Source organism: Chlamydotis macqueenii, chromosome 20, assembly GCF_036417535.1.
Source record: "Chlamydotis macqueenii isolate bChlMac1 chromosome 20, bChlMac1.mat, whole genome shotgun sequence".
In the NCBI taxonomy this organism is placed as follows: domain Eukaryota; kingdom Metazoa; phylum Chordata; class Aves; order Otidiformes; family Otididae; genus Chlamydotis; species Chlamydotis macqueenii.
In genome coordinates, this window is record NC_141575.1 from 3,290,072 (window position 1) to 3,306,325 (window position 16,254).

A 16,254-nucleotide genomic window follows, 5' to 3' on the forward strand; every position below is an offset into this window, starting at 1 on the left:
TGCTCTTTGGTGGGTATCCCAGCAGGTGCCTTTTCTGAACGGTCACTCCGTACACCATGCAGAGGCTTGGCTGGTGGTACCTCCCTGGGCACTTTGGTGGAAATTCCCACAATTTCCTGTGCTCTGGCTTGGAGCTTCTTCAGTGCCAATTTGCTGTGGGGTAAGTTTCCCTGTGATCCACACTGCAGGGCTGAGATTGCTCTTTGTGCGCTCCATCTGTGGAGTATCCATTCATGCCCAAGGGAGAGCTGGAAAGTACCGATTAATATTCATTTTTCTGGGGCTATTTGTTAATTACTGTTATTCATGGTTTGTATTACGGTACTGCCTAGCATCCCAGGCTGCTGTGCCAGACTGAGTGGGTCAAGGAAAGGTTATATCCGTTCCAGGGTTTCAGAGGGCTTGGTAAACATCAGTATTTTATTGCAGCCGTTCTGGGAAATATTGTTGCTGTGCTCAAGGGTGAGGAACTGCGTAGTCTTCAGGGTGAAAGAGAATATAGATGGCAAACCTGGGAGCTGAACGTCCTGACTCCCACTCCTTCCCTTTAGCACTTCCTTACCCATGTCACGGTGAGGTTAATCGTGAATTGGAGAGGAAACCTTGGCTTCATCCTTTTCTGAACTGTACCAGACAGCGCAGCACTTGTGTTACATGATATTACAATGGTTCTGCTGTTCTGCTTAATCTGGGAAGGAGCAAAAGGTTGTTCAGAAGGAAGTTACCAGCTGGTGCATGAAATACCAGACTCTGCCCATTTGCAAGGTGTGCCTCGCGAATGTAGTGGCAGTGCTACAAAGCACAGGTCCAGGAGAGGAGAAAGAGCAGCCTGGATGGCCATGGGACCTGGTCACCACGGAGCCCAAATCCAGGTATTGGCTTGAAGAAAGGAGAACAGCCCTGAGTTGTCAGAGTGCTCAGGCACTTGAGACTCTGCGTAGTTAGCTATCGCTCAGGCTTTGAGAGGAGAGCAATTAATTTAAAAAGGGAGAGGGGGTCACAGAGAAAAACGTTCCCTGTCAGAAAATCACCTGCAAGTTAAATCACTTATGAACTGAGTGGAGTTCCTGAGTGCCCTGCCTTGAGGGGTGGTTGTCTTTGGGGTACGGTGAAAGATGGAGAGAGAAAAACACACATCTCTGTTCTTACAGTTGGGCAGGAAGCTTTTGGGATGGGCAGTGGATACTGGTGCTTTGAGGAGGGTCCTGCTGTTACTGTACTCCAGCCCTGCTCTTGTAGAGTTATTGTATCACAGCCGATACTGCATCAGCAAACAGCCCCTCTTCTAGTGACTGTTTTCAGAGATTTGGATTGAGAAAATGGCGCTGGGGATTGTATCACTGCATTGACTTGTTTACTGGCCAAGCTTTCTGCAGCATGAAGGCAGGAATATAAACGACCAGTGACTGAACTAATGAAAATATCGTATGCAATGTGTGTTTCTTTCCTTTCTGACAAGTAAGCCCTTCTGGTTTCAATGAGGAGTAGCTTGCTTGGGAAACCCATGGGCCAACATCTCATGGTGAGCAAGCAGGGATTTATACATAAATGCAGATGAATGTCCTGGAATCATGGGACTCCACGTGTGCCTCGAGGCATTTCCTGGCCTCCGAGTTCAGCCGAGTGTCTGAGCTCCCGCGCTGGTCTAAATAATAAAACACATGAGTTCACTGCAATGCGCCTAGGGTTTTGAGAGCTGGCCAAGGGCCGCAGCCTTGTGTCGATTGCTTCCATCAGGGCTGTAATCCAGAAAGTGCAAGCATGAGCTAGTTGGTTGATTGAAGTCTGGCTTGGTGTTTTCCTGGGTGAAGCCACTGGAGAAAGGGAGGCTGGCGTGTTATCTGCGTTCATCCCTTTCGTGTGCGCTGCTGGGCGTGCAGACAGCAAAAGCGTGCCAGCAAATACCACAGGCTATGCGAGGAGACGCTGTTTGACAGGGAGCTTTGATGTTGTGTTCAGGTGTCTATGGAGTTAACAATGAAATGGTTGGAAATAGCTACTTTTTCTTCTGCTATTCTGGAAGAAAATGAAAACTCACTCTGCAAAAAGTACGTTTTCTTCAATAAAGCCATTCTCTGGCATCAGTGTTTTTGGCAGAAAGTTGTCATCAGTCATGCCATTGAGTGAGTGCTTTGCAGAGAGTTCTGTGAGAGATCAGCAGTGAAAAAAAACGCCTGTGAAAGCTGCATAGGTGTTTGAGACGCTGGCCTCCCATAGAGGTGTCCTGCCATGCCGTGTGTCTGCAGGAAGGAGCGCCAGGGCTGCGTGCTGTGCCTCTGTCCTGCCCATGGCTGATGAGCGTGTTGGCTCAGTGGTGAGCAGGCATCCTCTGTTCCATGGTCTGTGATCTCTGAGACCAGAGCAGTCCTGGCCCCAGCACCCAGGACTCTCCCTGCTCTTGTTTTGAAGCCAAATATGCAGTAACACAAGAATGAGTGGTGAGCGGAGAAGGCTGTTGCATGACCTGCCTTTGGATCCCCCCCACATTGAACAAAATTACATTCTCCTGTGGTGGAAATCTCTCTCTCTGAAGGACCCTGGGTGAGGATCTGATCGGTGTGACTCCAGGGAGTCCTTTCAGGTTTGCTGAAGCAGGGTCAGGCTCCAGCTGTGCTTGGCGAAGCTCTGAGGGCAGAGCTCACCAGCCCGGGGCTGGGGTGGCTGCGCTAACAGCAGCCGTAGGAAGGAGATGCTGTACAGATCTGGCTCCAAAGAAGAACTGAGTCATTTGTCAAGGCTGACGGCTCTCTTGGAGCTGGTTGCCTGAGGCTAACATGGCACACAGACAGGAGACATAGGACTGTATCTATCTATATACACACACAGAGGAGAGAAAAGTAACAGCTCAAATCGTGTGACTGGGATTAAAATTAAAAAGAATTCCCAATTAAAGCCATGTGTGTTGGAGGATGTAACTGCTCCTGGAAGGCTGGTAGAGGCTGTTTGTACAGCACAAATGCAGCCACTCTATAACGCCCTGGATTAAAACAGGCAGGCTTCTCCAGCACACGAAATCCCTGTGGAAGCAGTGTTGTTCCTGCGCATCAGCAGCTTCCACAACCACCAACTGTACGGGTTCAGGTAAGAAGCTGCCTTGTCACCTGTCTCGTCCTCCCTGTCGCTGCTGCCCGTGCTCCTGAGGCGCATTTCTCCGTGCAGCCTGCTGATGTGCCATGGCTGTCTTTCACCGCTTGATGATGATGTCTCTATGCAGGAACAGAGATTCTTTTTTTTTTTCTGAAGATATGCATTATTCAGTAGTCAGGCTAAATGAACTCCCTTGATTTGGGTGTGTGCGTAACCCTGATGCTGTATCCTCTCTCCTCTCAGCAGTGTAAAGGAAGGGGAGCAGTGAATTCTTTCAGTGCTACAGAGCAGCCTGTGTTCTGTGTAAAGCCCTTGCAATACCTCTGAGGCTCAACAGGAGCTAACCTAAACCTAAAATAGGTCTGTGGAGAGATCTCCTCTATCCATTCTGTCTCCTTAACTCCACACTTCCATCAGGCAGGTAATACATGATATAACAAACTTTTGGCTTCATTCTCTCTACATCTGCAGTAATAAATACTTGCTATGTCAAGAGGGACTGGGCAGCAGCAGGGAAGGTGAGGCTCAGAGAGAAATATGGAGGATGGCAAAAAAAAGCCCCTGCTCTGAGCTGGGCTGGAAGCCTTCCCCGCTGTCCTAGAGCTGGAGAGCCTCTGCTGTGGCATAGCCATAGCTGCCGTGTCAGACTGGAGAGAGAAGGTTTGGAGGGAGTTTGTTGGAGCTGGATGTGCTGCAGGCCTTTACCCTACTTTGTGAGGAAAACAGAGGAGGCTTTTTGGCATAGAAAAGCTTAAAAATCCAATGCTTCCTCATTTTATTCCTCTTACCAATGGCTCAATTCCAGGAAACATAAAAACATAATTTTGGTGTTTTTTCATAATTTTTGCAATTTGCTTAAAAAGAAAATTATAAGCACTGACTCATGATTTCATGATAGCAATGAAAAAAATTATTAGGGAAAGTATTGGTGTTCTTGCTGTATTCAGGAAGACTTTCCAAGAAACATGATGTTTATACAAATCCTCCTATGGAAGAACTGGACCAGAGTCCATTTTGCAGATGCAAAAGAGAGATGTACCATCCTTTGGTCTACGTGGCAACTTCATACAGCGATATGGGCTTGCCCGTTACTTACACACGTGACTGAGTTATGTTAATACCGGTGTTGGAGCAACACCTGCTGCGGTGCTGTGTCGGGGAGGAGTCGGGATGTGCCTACGTGTGCTTGATTCATACAGACGTTCAGCGCAGCGGTGCCAAGCGTCTCCAGGGTAGGTGTTATCTGTGGAGCTATACTAGGACAGAAGTGCTAAAAATGTTGGAAAATGTGCTGGAGGACTAAGCCACAGGATCCTCTGGAAGAAGTGAAACCAGTTTGCAGGATGCTGGAGCTCCCGGGTTCCCCAGGGAGGCAGCAGACAGCCTCCACAGACTGTGCCGCATGGTGTGAGACGGCGGATCTGTTCTCCTCGGATTAGCAAAGCGGAGCGTAATTCCCACCTTGCATACGAGCTGTGTGGTGATGGCCTGGCCTTCTGAGAATCCTGCCACGCTCTGATTTATGGGCTTGCAGATGAATCTGATGGCACGCATAGATTTTTCCGTAATGCCATGAAGAACCCAAAAGCACTTCTGCTGTTCTGCTGAGTCTGAGTTTGTGCAGAGGAGCTGCAGAAATTGTCTAGAGATGCTGCAGAGGACCCCTGGCTGATATCTGGGCTCTTGGGAAGCCTCTGTTTCCTATTTTTTCAGACAGATGTGGAATATTATCTTTACAAAATCCAGAGGGGTGCCCTGTGGCTGTGCAACAGCCAGGGAGAGCAGCAGTTCCTTGCACCTGCTCTCTCACGCTGTTTGCCAAGGCAGCCTTTAAAATGCGTGCGTGTCTGGGCTGTTTTCCGATTCTTAGCACCCCTCAAATATTCAGGGAGAGCATGACAATGCTTTTTACAGCCCTCGGAGCATGAGACAGCTGCACAAAAACAATGCAGAATTGGTGCAATCTGCTCTGCTACAGCTTTGCCAATGCAAATCTGTCTTCATGTCTGGCATCGCTTCCAGCCCGCGTGCGAGCTGTGCCCACCTGCTCTTTGCGACCTCGGAGAACCCCCGTGTCCGTTTTCCTTGGTGCCTCTTTCTGCTTTGGGCACAGAGGGCTGTAATCACTGAGGGAGGAACTGTCACGGGCTCTGGCAGACATGCTCTGGCTTGGAGTTCCTCTCTTTGCTGGCTTTACCAAATGTGAGTCTGAAAAAGGAGTTGGTGCTTGTGTGGATTCGCTGGACTTGATCACTTGGTTCCTGCAAATTGCTATTCAACGAGTTCTGCGGAAAGTAAAGAAGGGCCAGGTTCCTGCTGTTTCTGTCGCTCAGATCAGATCCAAACCCCTTTCGAGTGTGAGTGTTGGTGCTACGGAGGGCTGCCAAGCATCCTGAGCTGCGATCGCTCAGCATCTCCCTGGCTCAAAGCCTGGATGGCCCTGCAGCATGCGATCTGGGGTGTGTGTTTTCAGCTGGATCCCAAAGGCCCCTCTCTCTTGGACTGAAATACTTGGCCTGGGGCTGAGGGGAAGCAGATGAGACAGGAAGGGAACAGAACCAAATTGGCTGTTGGTTGCTGCAGAGTCAGTGGAAAAACTGCGGTGTGAACTTTGTCATCGTTGCCTCTTACCCCTCATCACAAGGGTCTGTCAGCCGTGCCCTGGGCACAGATCAGTGGTTCGTGTGGGTACGTGGGTGGGAAGGAGCCAGCGTGCAGGGCACGCGTGCAGATGCAGGGGATGAGGCCGTGCATGTGGAGGGGGCATAGGCAAGGGGCTGGATGCCTGGGTCAGGCAGAGGGGGCTTCCTCTGGCCGGGGCTGAGCGAGATATTGTCCTTGGTGCCCCTGGGACTTGGCAGCGTCTTTTCACTATGCAGTTGTTTTCCTGCTGCAAGTCCGTGCTCCAAGGCAGGAGCAATTGGCAGGTTGAAAGAGGAAGGAGAAGCGGGGGGGCTGCAGTTGGAAGGGTTTCCAGGAAGCTTGAACTGTGAAAAGCCTTGAACCTGTGGCCTCTGTGTTGCTGGGAAGACAAGACTGCCTTTCACTTGACTTGAGAAAAGTAGCCTGGGTGTGCAGGGAAGGAAATCTCATCATGCCCTCAGCCTGTGCAGTTATGCAGCACAACTGGAACAATTGTGCCTGGTGACATTTGTGGGGCTGAGCTTGACCCTGCTGGCAGCTGCGGGGATGACAGGATCCGGGGGCAGGAACTGGGGAGAGGCTGGGATGCCTTGCAGTCAAAACTGCCTCATAGCTCGCATCCGAGGCTGCGCACCGCTTCGTCTCACCTGAGCTGGCACCGCTGCATTGGAGCTCCGCTGTGGCCTGTGGGGACCCTTCCCGGGCTCCGGTGAAGAGGACAGGAGGGGCCAGGCAGTCCCCTCAGGTTCTGGGGGAGCAGCTGGGCTGGGGGCTCAGCCCCCGTGGTGTGTCCGTGGGCAGCAGGCATGGGGCAGTTGTAGAGAAGAGAGGTCTGAGTCTGGACATCTCTCTTCCCACTTACAGTGCTTCCAAATTCGGAAGGATAATCCCCCCCCAACCAGAATCCAGCCATTTCCAGTAACAAGTTTGGCATGAATGAACCCCTGTATACTGGTGGGTGACAGAAGTTTAATATCATAAGTAAAATGGATAATAAATAAATCAGCAGTTTTAATTGTATAGCTGTTGATAAGCTTACTATTTCTTTTTCTAATGTATTTTGTAGCAGAAGCAGCATGCTGATTTATCACAGCATATATTTTAGTGGGAGGATGTGTTGACCTAATTACTAAAGTAAAGTTATAATGAAAAGCCATTCAGTCTGCATGTCCTCTCTTGCCCTCTGGTTTCTGGAAGTGACTGAAGGAAATAGCACTTCACTTCTGGTGAAATCATCCCAAGAGTGTTGTTTCGCTGCAGTGTGATGGATTGATTTCACTGAAGGCACCAGCATTGTACAAGAAAGCAAAATGTTCCTGGAAAACTCAGGAAGCTTCCCTCATTGTGCTGAAATCAGAGTTCATGTCAAGTATCCTCAATGACAAAATCCAAATGCCTAGAAATTCATCCTGATGCAAGGGCTGGCTGCCTTGCTGCTCTGTATGGCAGGTTTCTGGTGTTTAGAGCTGTTCCCTTTGTGGTCTGCAGTTACGGGGGTGAGACAATCCACTGACAGCACAGACTGAGCATCCTCCTTTGTGCCTCCTGGAAGGGAAAGAGCATCCTCGGACATGAGCATCGTTACTCCACTAGCACTTGGCAAGCTGGTGCTGCTGGCCTGGACGCTTATTTTCCTTTAGCTGAAATGGCAGGTGGTGGTGGTTGGGTTTATACCCTGCTGATGAGCCCTGCAGAGAGATGATGATCCAGCCTCTCCAGAAGGTTTCATTCTTGCTCTTCTTGAAAGTGAGTTCTGCACAGTCCCTCTTCTGAGGCATCTTGGGCAGTTTGTTTGTCTGGTGGATTATTTTTTTTTTAATTTAGGAGTCAGAATGTGTTTTTATCAGTTAATTTTCAAATTGGTACCTCCTTAATCATAATTTCCTTAGACCCTGGAAGGTATTTGCATCTTATAATTTAAGTGCTTTGAAACTGGGCATCAAGTGAAACTGTTAACTAGGATGAGATGAAATTCACATTTGCACCTTAATCCCATCTGAGCTTTCTCAAGTGCTGTAAGTTAATTACATCCCATCACGATCCTTCAATATTTGAGTAATTTTGGAGCACAAAGGCTTTTAGAGGTTTCACTCTTCAGAAGACAGAAAAATTTAATTGTGTTCTCTGTTCTTGCTATGGGTTAAGCTGTGTTTGTGGGAAATATTTGGTACATGGATTCAAGGTAGCTATTATCAGTGTATAGTTTACTGAGAGCCCAATTCTTCCAAGTGTAGAGCAGCTTTCTAGAGGTCATGAGTATCTTAAGCTCCTGGAGTTGGGGTGTCTCTTTGGGCAGGATTAGATCTTCAGTGATTGTTTGGCATGATGTTGAGCTGGTGCCACGAGCTGTGCGAGCATCTCACCTGGGTGGAAAATGCTGCCCCTCATCCCCAGCAGCGCAGCTGTAGTTTGAGTGGTTCCCTGGGTGCTTGCAAGGGAGGAGCCGGCAGAGGGCTGGGAGCCAGGGCTCCTGCGTTCCTTTCCCTTCTCTAGAGCTGACTCACTGTGGGCAAGTTACGTCTTGCTGTACCTCAGCTCGCTTTTTGCAAAATGGGGTAATAGCTACCCTCACCCCTTTGCAAAATGTTTTGCAGTCCTTAAGTTGAAAAGCTCCTACGTGTACCAGTTCAGCATCGTAAGCTGCTTCACGAAATGCTACTGAACCAGCAAATAACTCCCATCTGCCTTTGGTTCTCGCTGTCCCCGTGGATCAAAGCCGCAGAGGCAGTTGTTCTGCGTGGCACTTGGAGATGGAGAGCTGTGTGCAGCCACAGGGTAGTTGTGTGAGCAGGGGAATGCTGGATGACTTTTGCTTTCAAGCAGGCAATGGGGAGTTTGAATTTCTGACAGTGACGCAGCTTGTTGGAGCCATTATAAATTGAAATGGGGTCTTATTCAGCTCTGCTAATAAGAGGGTAAATGCAACTAAATACAGCTGTCTTCCTTGCTGTCATTTGGTATTTATTAGCAAATATGCAGTGGAATTGAATCCCTTGTAAGTACTCTGCAGCTAATGGTAGATAGCAATTAACTGAAATGACTACTGTTGAGCACTGATGCTACCATCAGTGAGTGGAAGAGGAAATCTGGAGCCAGCACACAGACCCGGCGGCTTCCAGAACTAACTCCCTGTAGTTTTCCCCTCCGGATTCTCTGTTTCACGCCCTTATCAAAAGACTGCAGTGAAAGCCGCTTCATCTTGGTGCTCCCTGGAGCTCCAGCCTGAACAAACAGTTCTCAAGCAACGGTTAGTCTGTGGGAATACGTTATTTCATTATTTTCAGTTTGGGTGTCACTGAAAGGACTCGCTGCAATACTACTACCAGTGAAAGTGTGCGGAGTGGAAACCTTCTCCCCTCCAGACGTGCTGGTGGCACAGAGCTGCCTCTGAGGCACCTCACGTGCTTTGGGAGATGGGAAGGAAACCAGCCCGGATGCTGGGAACTAATCCAAAGCTGGGAAGGAGCGGGTGCAGCATTCATTGTTTCATCTTTGGCTTTCCTCTCCAAACAAAACAAGAGCTTTTGTTTTCTTCCCCTCACTAATAAGGTGACACCTAGGTCAAAATGTCTCAGAGGTTCTGCCCTCTGTCGACTGGAGGGAAACCAGCTTCCATGTGCTGGTTTCAAACTAATTTCATGTATAGCTTGATTTGTTTGTCACTCATCCCTGCCAGCCTGTGTTCGATACCCTGCCTCGTGGGAAAACTGCTTGTCAGCAGGGGATTAGCGCTTGAGTTGTGACGTGGGTGGGCAGCAAGGGAGGGCTGTCAGTGAGGTGGAGAGGCATGGCTGGCTGGGTTACACTGCAGCTGGTCTTGGGAGTGAGCTAATTGAGTATTTTCATTAGCGCCCTCCCCGTAAAACAGAGCAGGCTGCTCATGGGCGTGTTGATGATACGGAGGTACGAGCGGCGCAGGGAAGGATGAGTATTGATATGAAGACCTGGACGATTGATGGGTCTGGTGTCGTGGCAATGTGATGGTATTTAGTGGTATGGAGTTGCAAGTGTATGTACTTAGGAGCTAGTAACAAGATCTTCATCTCAGAGATGGGAGCTCATCATTTGGGAGCACATGTGTGCGTGCTGGCAATGGGACGACTTGAGCCCCTGGCCTGTAGTGAGGAAACTGCCTGAAACACCTTGTGAGAGTGCCCCAGGTGGAGAAGAGCAGTGCTAGTCCGGCTTACAGTGCTGGCCCAAGGCTAGACAAGAATAAATTCACCATGAATAAATTTGGGCTGTGCATCAGGAAGATTTGGGACAGCTTTCCTCGTGTAGGGAAGCCCATGAAAATGGCCAGCCCCTTGGTGAAGGGCAGCGTGGGCTTTGGCACTGGAGAAGCGCGAGCGGGTTGGTGTGAGACGCGAGCTCCCTCCATCCTGTGCCCGCGCAGTGATGGGATCCGTCCCTGGGCCGTTGGAGCAGCTCCTACCTGGCTGTGATATCTGGGGCTTCGGAGTCATCGGCTGCTTTTTGTGTACAGAATGCTGGCGAAGAAAATTACTAAAAGGAAATAATTCCCAGCTTGATTGCTTTATTTAAGGATGTGCTGCCAGTTATGTAAATGCATATTTAGTTAGTTAAGCCAGTGAATATACATTTACACTGAGCATCTGATAAACACGATCCCTTTTTGATTGGGGAAAAATGTTTAATTGCCCCTGTCATCAGAGCTCTGAAATTACATTTATTTTTATATAAAATTAAATCAGATTGCAAGAAAGATGCTAAAATCTGTTGCTTCATTAATTCGTATCAATAGATATACTAAAGTGGGGGGGATGTTTACTGCTGTTGATAGTTGTTCCTGCAGTGTCATTTGCTTGGAATATTTGGCAAGGGAGGCACAAAGATTTGGGGGAGAGCGTGGGGTTGTAAGGTCTGACTGTGGCTCCAAGCTTCTTCACATGTGTTACGAGGTGTGTTCCCCCTCTGGGGACCTACATCATCACTCCAGTTTTAATTACAGGGCTGTTTTGACAGCAGTCATTGTGATCATTGTTAGTGGCACTGATAACACCTTGGCTGTTTGCTTTATTTCTTGGCAGTGCTCTCAGCATCCCCAGCTCCCCTGGGACCCTTGCTGCCTTCTCCGTATTGCCGTGTTACCTGAAAACATCTGACGCATGCGAGTCCTTGCGTTTTGCCTGTGCACCTTTTGTGAGGGAACGTTTTTGCTCGAAGGCAAGGCAGCCAAAAGGCAATCTGAGATACAGATCATCATTAGCTCCCTAACAGTGATGGATGACCCTGGGAAACCTTGTTGTTAAAGGCAATCTCTGCTCTTCCTGTTCCTCTCGGCTCTTTCTGCCGTCACATCAGTTATCCTTTAAAGAAGCTGTTAAGGAGGAGGGAGGCTGGCCCTGCCCTGGGACTGGGAAGAGACTTCCTCATCCCTGTCACCGTGCAGTGCGAGGTCACCCTTTTCTCCCTCCTATGAGTGTCGGAAGCATCATCCGTTCCTGGGTTTGAAATTCGCAGCTGTCACATTGATGGGGGCCGAGGGATCTGCCAGTGTTATGCCACTCACTCATTCCTCTGCCAGAATGCTGTGCAGATTGCCCAGCTCATTTGTGGCCAAACATTGGGTTTATATTTGGCCTCTTACTGCTTCTAAAAAATTTGCTCTTTCTGTTGTTGTTTTTTTAAACACACATGTATTGCACTTCTTGAAGTACCTTTTGCAAAAGGATCTCCAGGTGCCCCGGGAGCCACCTTCATTGCTGTTTTACAGATGTGTACATCACCCGGGTGCAGAGGAGCTGTGGGTCTTGCTTAGCACCCAGTTGGGAACTGATGCTGGGACTCTGTACACACCAGCACTGTTCTGATTTCCCACTTACAACTGGTGCCTTCAAAACTTTGTGCTTACCTTCAGACTTGTCATGGGCTGTCTTCTCCATGCATTCAGAAGAAAACACTTTGCTGTACGTGGTGTAGTCTTGGTTTGGTGTGGGACTTGATCATCTGGAATGGTTGTCTGACCTTTGTGGCTGCTTGTGGTGGGCCTGGAGGCTGGGACGTGACTTCTGCCAATACTTGAAGACCCTGCCTGTCTGAAGGAACACACAAAATCAGTATGAGTGGTTTGCACTGATTGAGGGTAAGGCTGATGAGCAGGGGATGCTCCAAGTGAGCATCACACCCTCCCTGCGTCTTTATTCAACCCTGCAGGCAAGGACCTGCCATGCTGTCAGCTAAAAGGCCGAGTGGTGCAGGAACTGCGTTACCAAGCTCTAGCATCTTCGCTCTGGAAGTAAGCAAAGCAGCTCATGTTCTGCAGCGTCTCTCTTCTGAACCACACCATATGGCCAAGCCCAGCACCTTCAGCTTGTCAGCAGTAATTTGCTGGCTCAGGAGGGACTCAATCTTCTTTTCTGGTATTAAGACATGAATAGTAGGCACTTGCTGAGGTGGTACAGGCCCAGGCATGTTGTCTCTGTGTCAGCAGAGGAGAAGCTTAATACCTGGGGGCTGGGGGGTAAAGGGCTGTGTCTTCTCAGCTGGGGATGTTTTGGAGCCCGTTTAAATGGGCAGGGATGTGTCCTGTGGGATCTGCCTCTGCTTTTCCCCAGTCAGAGAACTACTCAAATCATTTCTGGAATTTGTGAAGCTTCCTGGGTGGCAGACAGATGAGGCCTCTGGAGCCTGTCAGACTGATGTGTGCTTCTGCCCAGAGATGACCCTCTCTTGGAGGAACCCTGAGCTCCTCGCCTGACAAGGAGAGGTTCATAGCAGCAGAAGTCCTTCTGCTCTTGGAACGAAGGGGCACCAGCAGGAAGAGCTGACGTGACCACAGAGGCAGAGTGCTTTGGGGAGAGACAGAAAGGAGGGAGCTACTTGCCTTCGTCTCCGGCCATCTCATGGATTCTTTTAGGGCCCTTTTTTTCCTTTGGGCAGTGCTGAAAATACGTGAGTGAACCAAGACACTCTCTGTTTCTGGATTTCAGCTGTGAACTCATCTGTCTGGTACCTGAAACCAACAGTGGACAAAAGGATATTATATTTCTTAGCGGGAAGAGGAGGAGACTTTCTCTAGGTCTCTGGAAACAAAAGCAGTGCTCCTTTCCCCTTCCCTTTCAAGGGCAGCATACAGGGAGAGAAAGAAGTGCCCCAGATAAAGTTCAAGATTCCAGCAACTTACTGATAACATTGCCCAAGCAGATGGAGTGAAAACTGGAGAGCAGTGCTTGTTGTATGGACACAAAGATGCCATCAGCATCTTCAAAGCCCTGGATCCTACCTGTGAACTTAACAGAGAGACCTGTCTGCAAAATTGTTCCAAGTAGACCTCAGCCCCGCTGCTTCCTTCTGCCAGTAGGCTTGGAGCTCTGGGTTTATGTTCAGAAAATGCGTAACCTGCAGAAGAAGAGGTAGGGGATGGCTCAGGCGTGTGCTGTGGGAGGAACGGGGGCTGTAACTCGGGTCTGTCTTTATTCACTATTTCCCCTTTCCTTTGATAGTTCTGTCAAGGTGGTTCAGCTTGGCTCACCTGAACAGCAGATTTCTATCTTCTGCCTGAATTGCCCTTCTGGTCTTTTCTAACGGACAGTTGAGCCTGTGGAAGCTGTTGTACGTGTGGTGTTTTAGTGTGCTGGAGTTTGTTCGTTGACCTTTAGCCGGTTCCTCTGCCCTTAGCATTGTGTTTGAGTGCTTTCAAGCCTGCGGTGACTGAACTGCACGCAAAGTTGCTTCCTAGAACTGGCTCTGGCCGTGGGGCCCTGAGGATGTGGGAAGGGCAGGTGAGTTTTAGAAGGGGGTTGTGTTTGTAGTAATAATGACTGTCCTTCAGTCTTGTTCCTTTACGTGACAGCAAAGTCTTGGCAGGGTGTGATGCAGAGAAAAAGCCTCCTCTCCCTTGCCCTCGTTTGCTTGGGTCCCAAACTGAGTAGTGATGTTAATTAGTTAAGTCAGATACTCTGCAAAGCAGCCTGTTCAAACAAACAGATTTTTAATTAAAGGCTATGTGTGCTGGAAGGTCATGAACAGTTACCATGGGAACGCCAGAAAGGTACCCAGAGTGTGCGTGCGTGCGAGCACGTGCGTCGTGTATCAGAACACAGGCCCCACGCGCAGATTTACCTTCTGGTTATGTTTCCGCTGGCAAACGTGGCCTGAGCGAGATGTTACCCTTGCAGTGCGTGGTTGGGTTTGTTGCTGTAGGGCTCTCTGTGTTGTGAGGATGGGAACCCTCACTTCAAGCTATTGAAATCACACAAGTTTGATCTGAGCTGGACTGCAATGCCAGGAATTGAGAAACTGGTCTCCAGCTTAGTTTTTAGACTGTTTACGGTTGGTGAACTCGGTTTCTGAAAGAGAACCTGGATATAGGGAAGAGTTTTGTTTGTGTTGAAGTTTGAATTGAAATTATTTTGAAATTTGCTCCCATCTCTACCATCTTCTAACTGGAATCCAACATTAATTCCTGTGATAGTGGCTCATTCCTGCATTTCAAGCCTTTTCAAGATTCATCTCTGCTGAGCTGCCTGAATTTAATCTTGCTGATTTGAGTGTAAGGTGTTCCTTGTCTGTCTGCAGTCCCAGGCTGTCTTTCAGCTGTTTGGGTATCGGCAGAGACTTGTCAATACCCAGTGATAACCTCTCGAGCGATCTGCAAACCATGGATGTGCCTCGGGACTGATGGAAGTTTGGTATGCTGCCCACATGAGTACCTCTAATCCAACATGCTGTAGCAGAAGCTCATTCTTACTAATTTTCCTGTGGTCTAGCAAGAGGATCAGTAGAGAGAAATTAAACATTTTCAGTATGAACAGTCTAAATATTTTTATTTCTCCTATCAAGCAGAAGTTGAGGCAGGAGCTGATGCTGCACTGACACCACAAGCAGCCTTCTTGCACAAGTAAAATAGCCATTCAAATGTGGGCTTTGCAGTGAGCTTGAAATCAAATATTTGTGTGGGAGTTTGAGGTGGGAGCTCAAATGAGCTGCTTCACAATCTCGTTCTCCCTCTTATTACTTGATGGTTTTGGGGAGAAATGAACAGTAAGGCAGGAGAGGTCACAAGTGTGAACGGAGGGAGAGTCTGAAACCAGCTCTTTTGATGTTTTGGAGTTTGTTTGTTTGTTGTTTTTTCTTTATTGTTTCTACGATCCTTCTGGGTTGTCCTGCTTTGGAGAATGCCACCCGGCTGCCAAGCGTTGGGTGTTTGGAGCCATACGGCCCTGACTCAGCAGGAAGATTGCCAGGTAAATAGGGTTGGATTTTAAACGGTTTATGCACTCTCATATAGGAATTGGCTTTGTTTGCTGGCAGCTGAGGAAAAAACATTTTCCTACAAACAGGCAGAATGGCATCAGGACTGGTATTTCATAAGTGCACCTCCCCGCACCCCTTTGCAGCAAGGTGGGGCAAGTGCTGGGTGCAGACTTGGGCAGAAGATGCTGGAGCGCAGACCTGGAGCAGGAGCAGCCCTGCCCTGAAGTCAGTGTGCGCGGGGGGTGTGTGGGTGCCCGGGGACGGGTGGTGTCCTTAGGGAGCAAAGCCGGAGCAGTGCGGAGTGCCCTTGGTCTGCAGAAACCCTGGTTGCAAGGGCTGGGCCTCGGCTCATCACAAGGCGGGCTTTGGGGGAAGCATTTTCTAGGGCTGTGCAGGAATCTGCTGCAGGAGACGTCAGCTGGGCCACTGCTATTGCAGCGATGGTGAGCAAGTTGTTTTCTTGGTCTGGGTACCACAGTCAAACTTCCTGCAAGTGCTCTTTGGCTGAGAACAGAAAGGAAACTGGTTGCCTTTGGATATATAGGAAAAAATTTTTTACGATGCGAGTTATAGAGCACTGGAACAGGTTGCCCAGAAAGGTGGTGGATGCCCCATCCTTGGAAACATTCCAGGCCAGGCTGGATGAGGCTCTGAGCAACCTGATCTGGTTGGAGATGTCCCTGCTCCTTGCAGGGGGGTTGGACTAGATGACCTTTGAAGGTCCCTTCCAACCCTAACCATTCTATGATTCTATGATTCTATTTATTATCTTATCTGACCCTTGCTTTTCTCACTCTGGACAAGTGGGCTATGTTTTTTCTGAGCAGATGTCCACCTTTGACCTAGATAGTTTTGACTTTTAAAAATACATTGAGCAGAAATGAAAAAGCCAAAAAGAGCCGAGAGAAGCGCCTGAATTGAGGAGCAGGAACATGCTGTGTCCATCTGCCTCGTGATGGGGCCGGCGTTGCAGCAGTAAAGACACTTCCAAGTGTAAGCTTTCAAATGTGTGCTCAGTCTCTTCTGAGAATGGGAGGATACGCGTGGTCTAACAGGGACAGCTGTAACATAGAGAGGACTTGGTGGAGCACTCAGAGGAGCACATTTCCTTTCTCTTGAAGCAGTATCAGTGGTGTGGCTCCTCTCCGCTGGCTTGCGGAGCGCTCACTGACAGCATGGCGTGCGTCGTTGCCAAAGGTGTCGAGAGATGGAAGCGGGGAAGGCTAGCCTGGAGGCTAATGCGCAGAGCGCCTGTGGAAAAAGTGACAGCAGGGGAGTTAATGAAAAGCAGACACCAAGCGCTGG

At 49.1% G+C, this 16,254-nt stretch overlaps 1 protein-coding gene across 3 annotated transcripts in view; it reads left to right on the forward strand.

Moving 5' to 3' along the window:
* GPSM1 (G protein signaling modulator 1) overlaps positions 1–16,254 on the forward strand; it is an 88,171-nt gene that overhangs the window by 18,260 nt on the left and 53,657 nt on the right. The gene's annotated exons all lie outside the window — the stretch shown is intronic.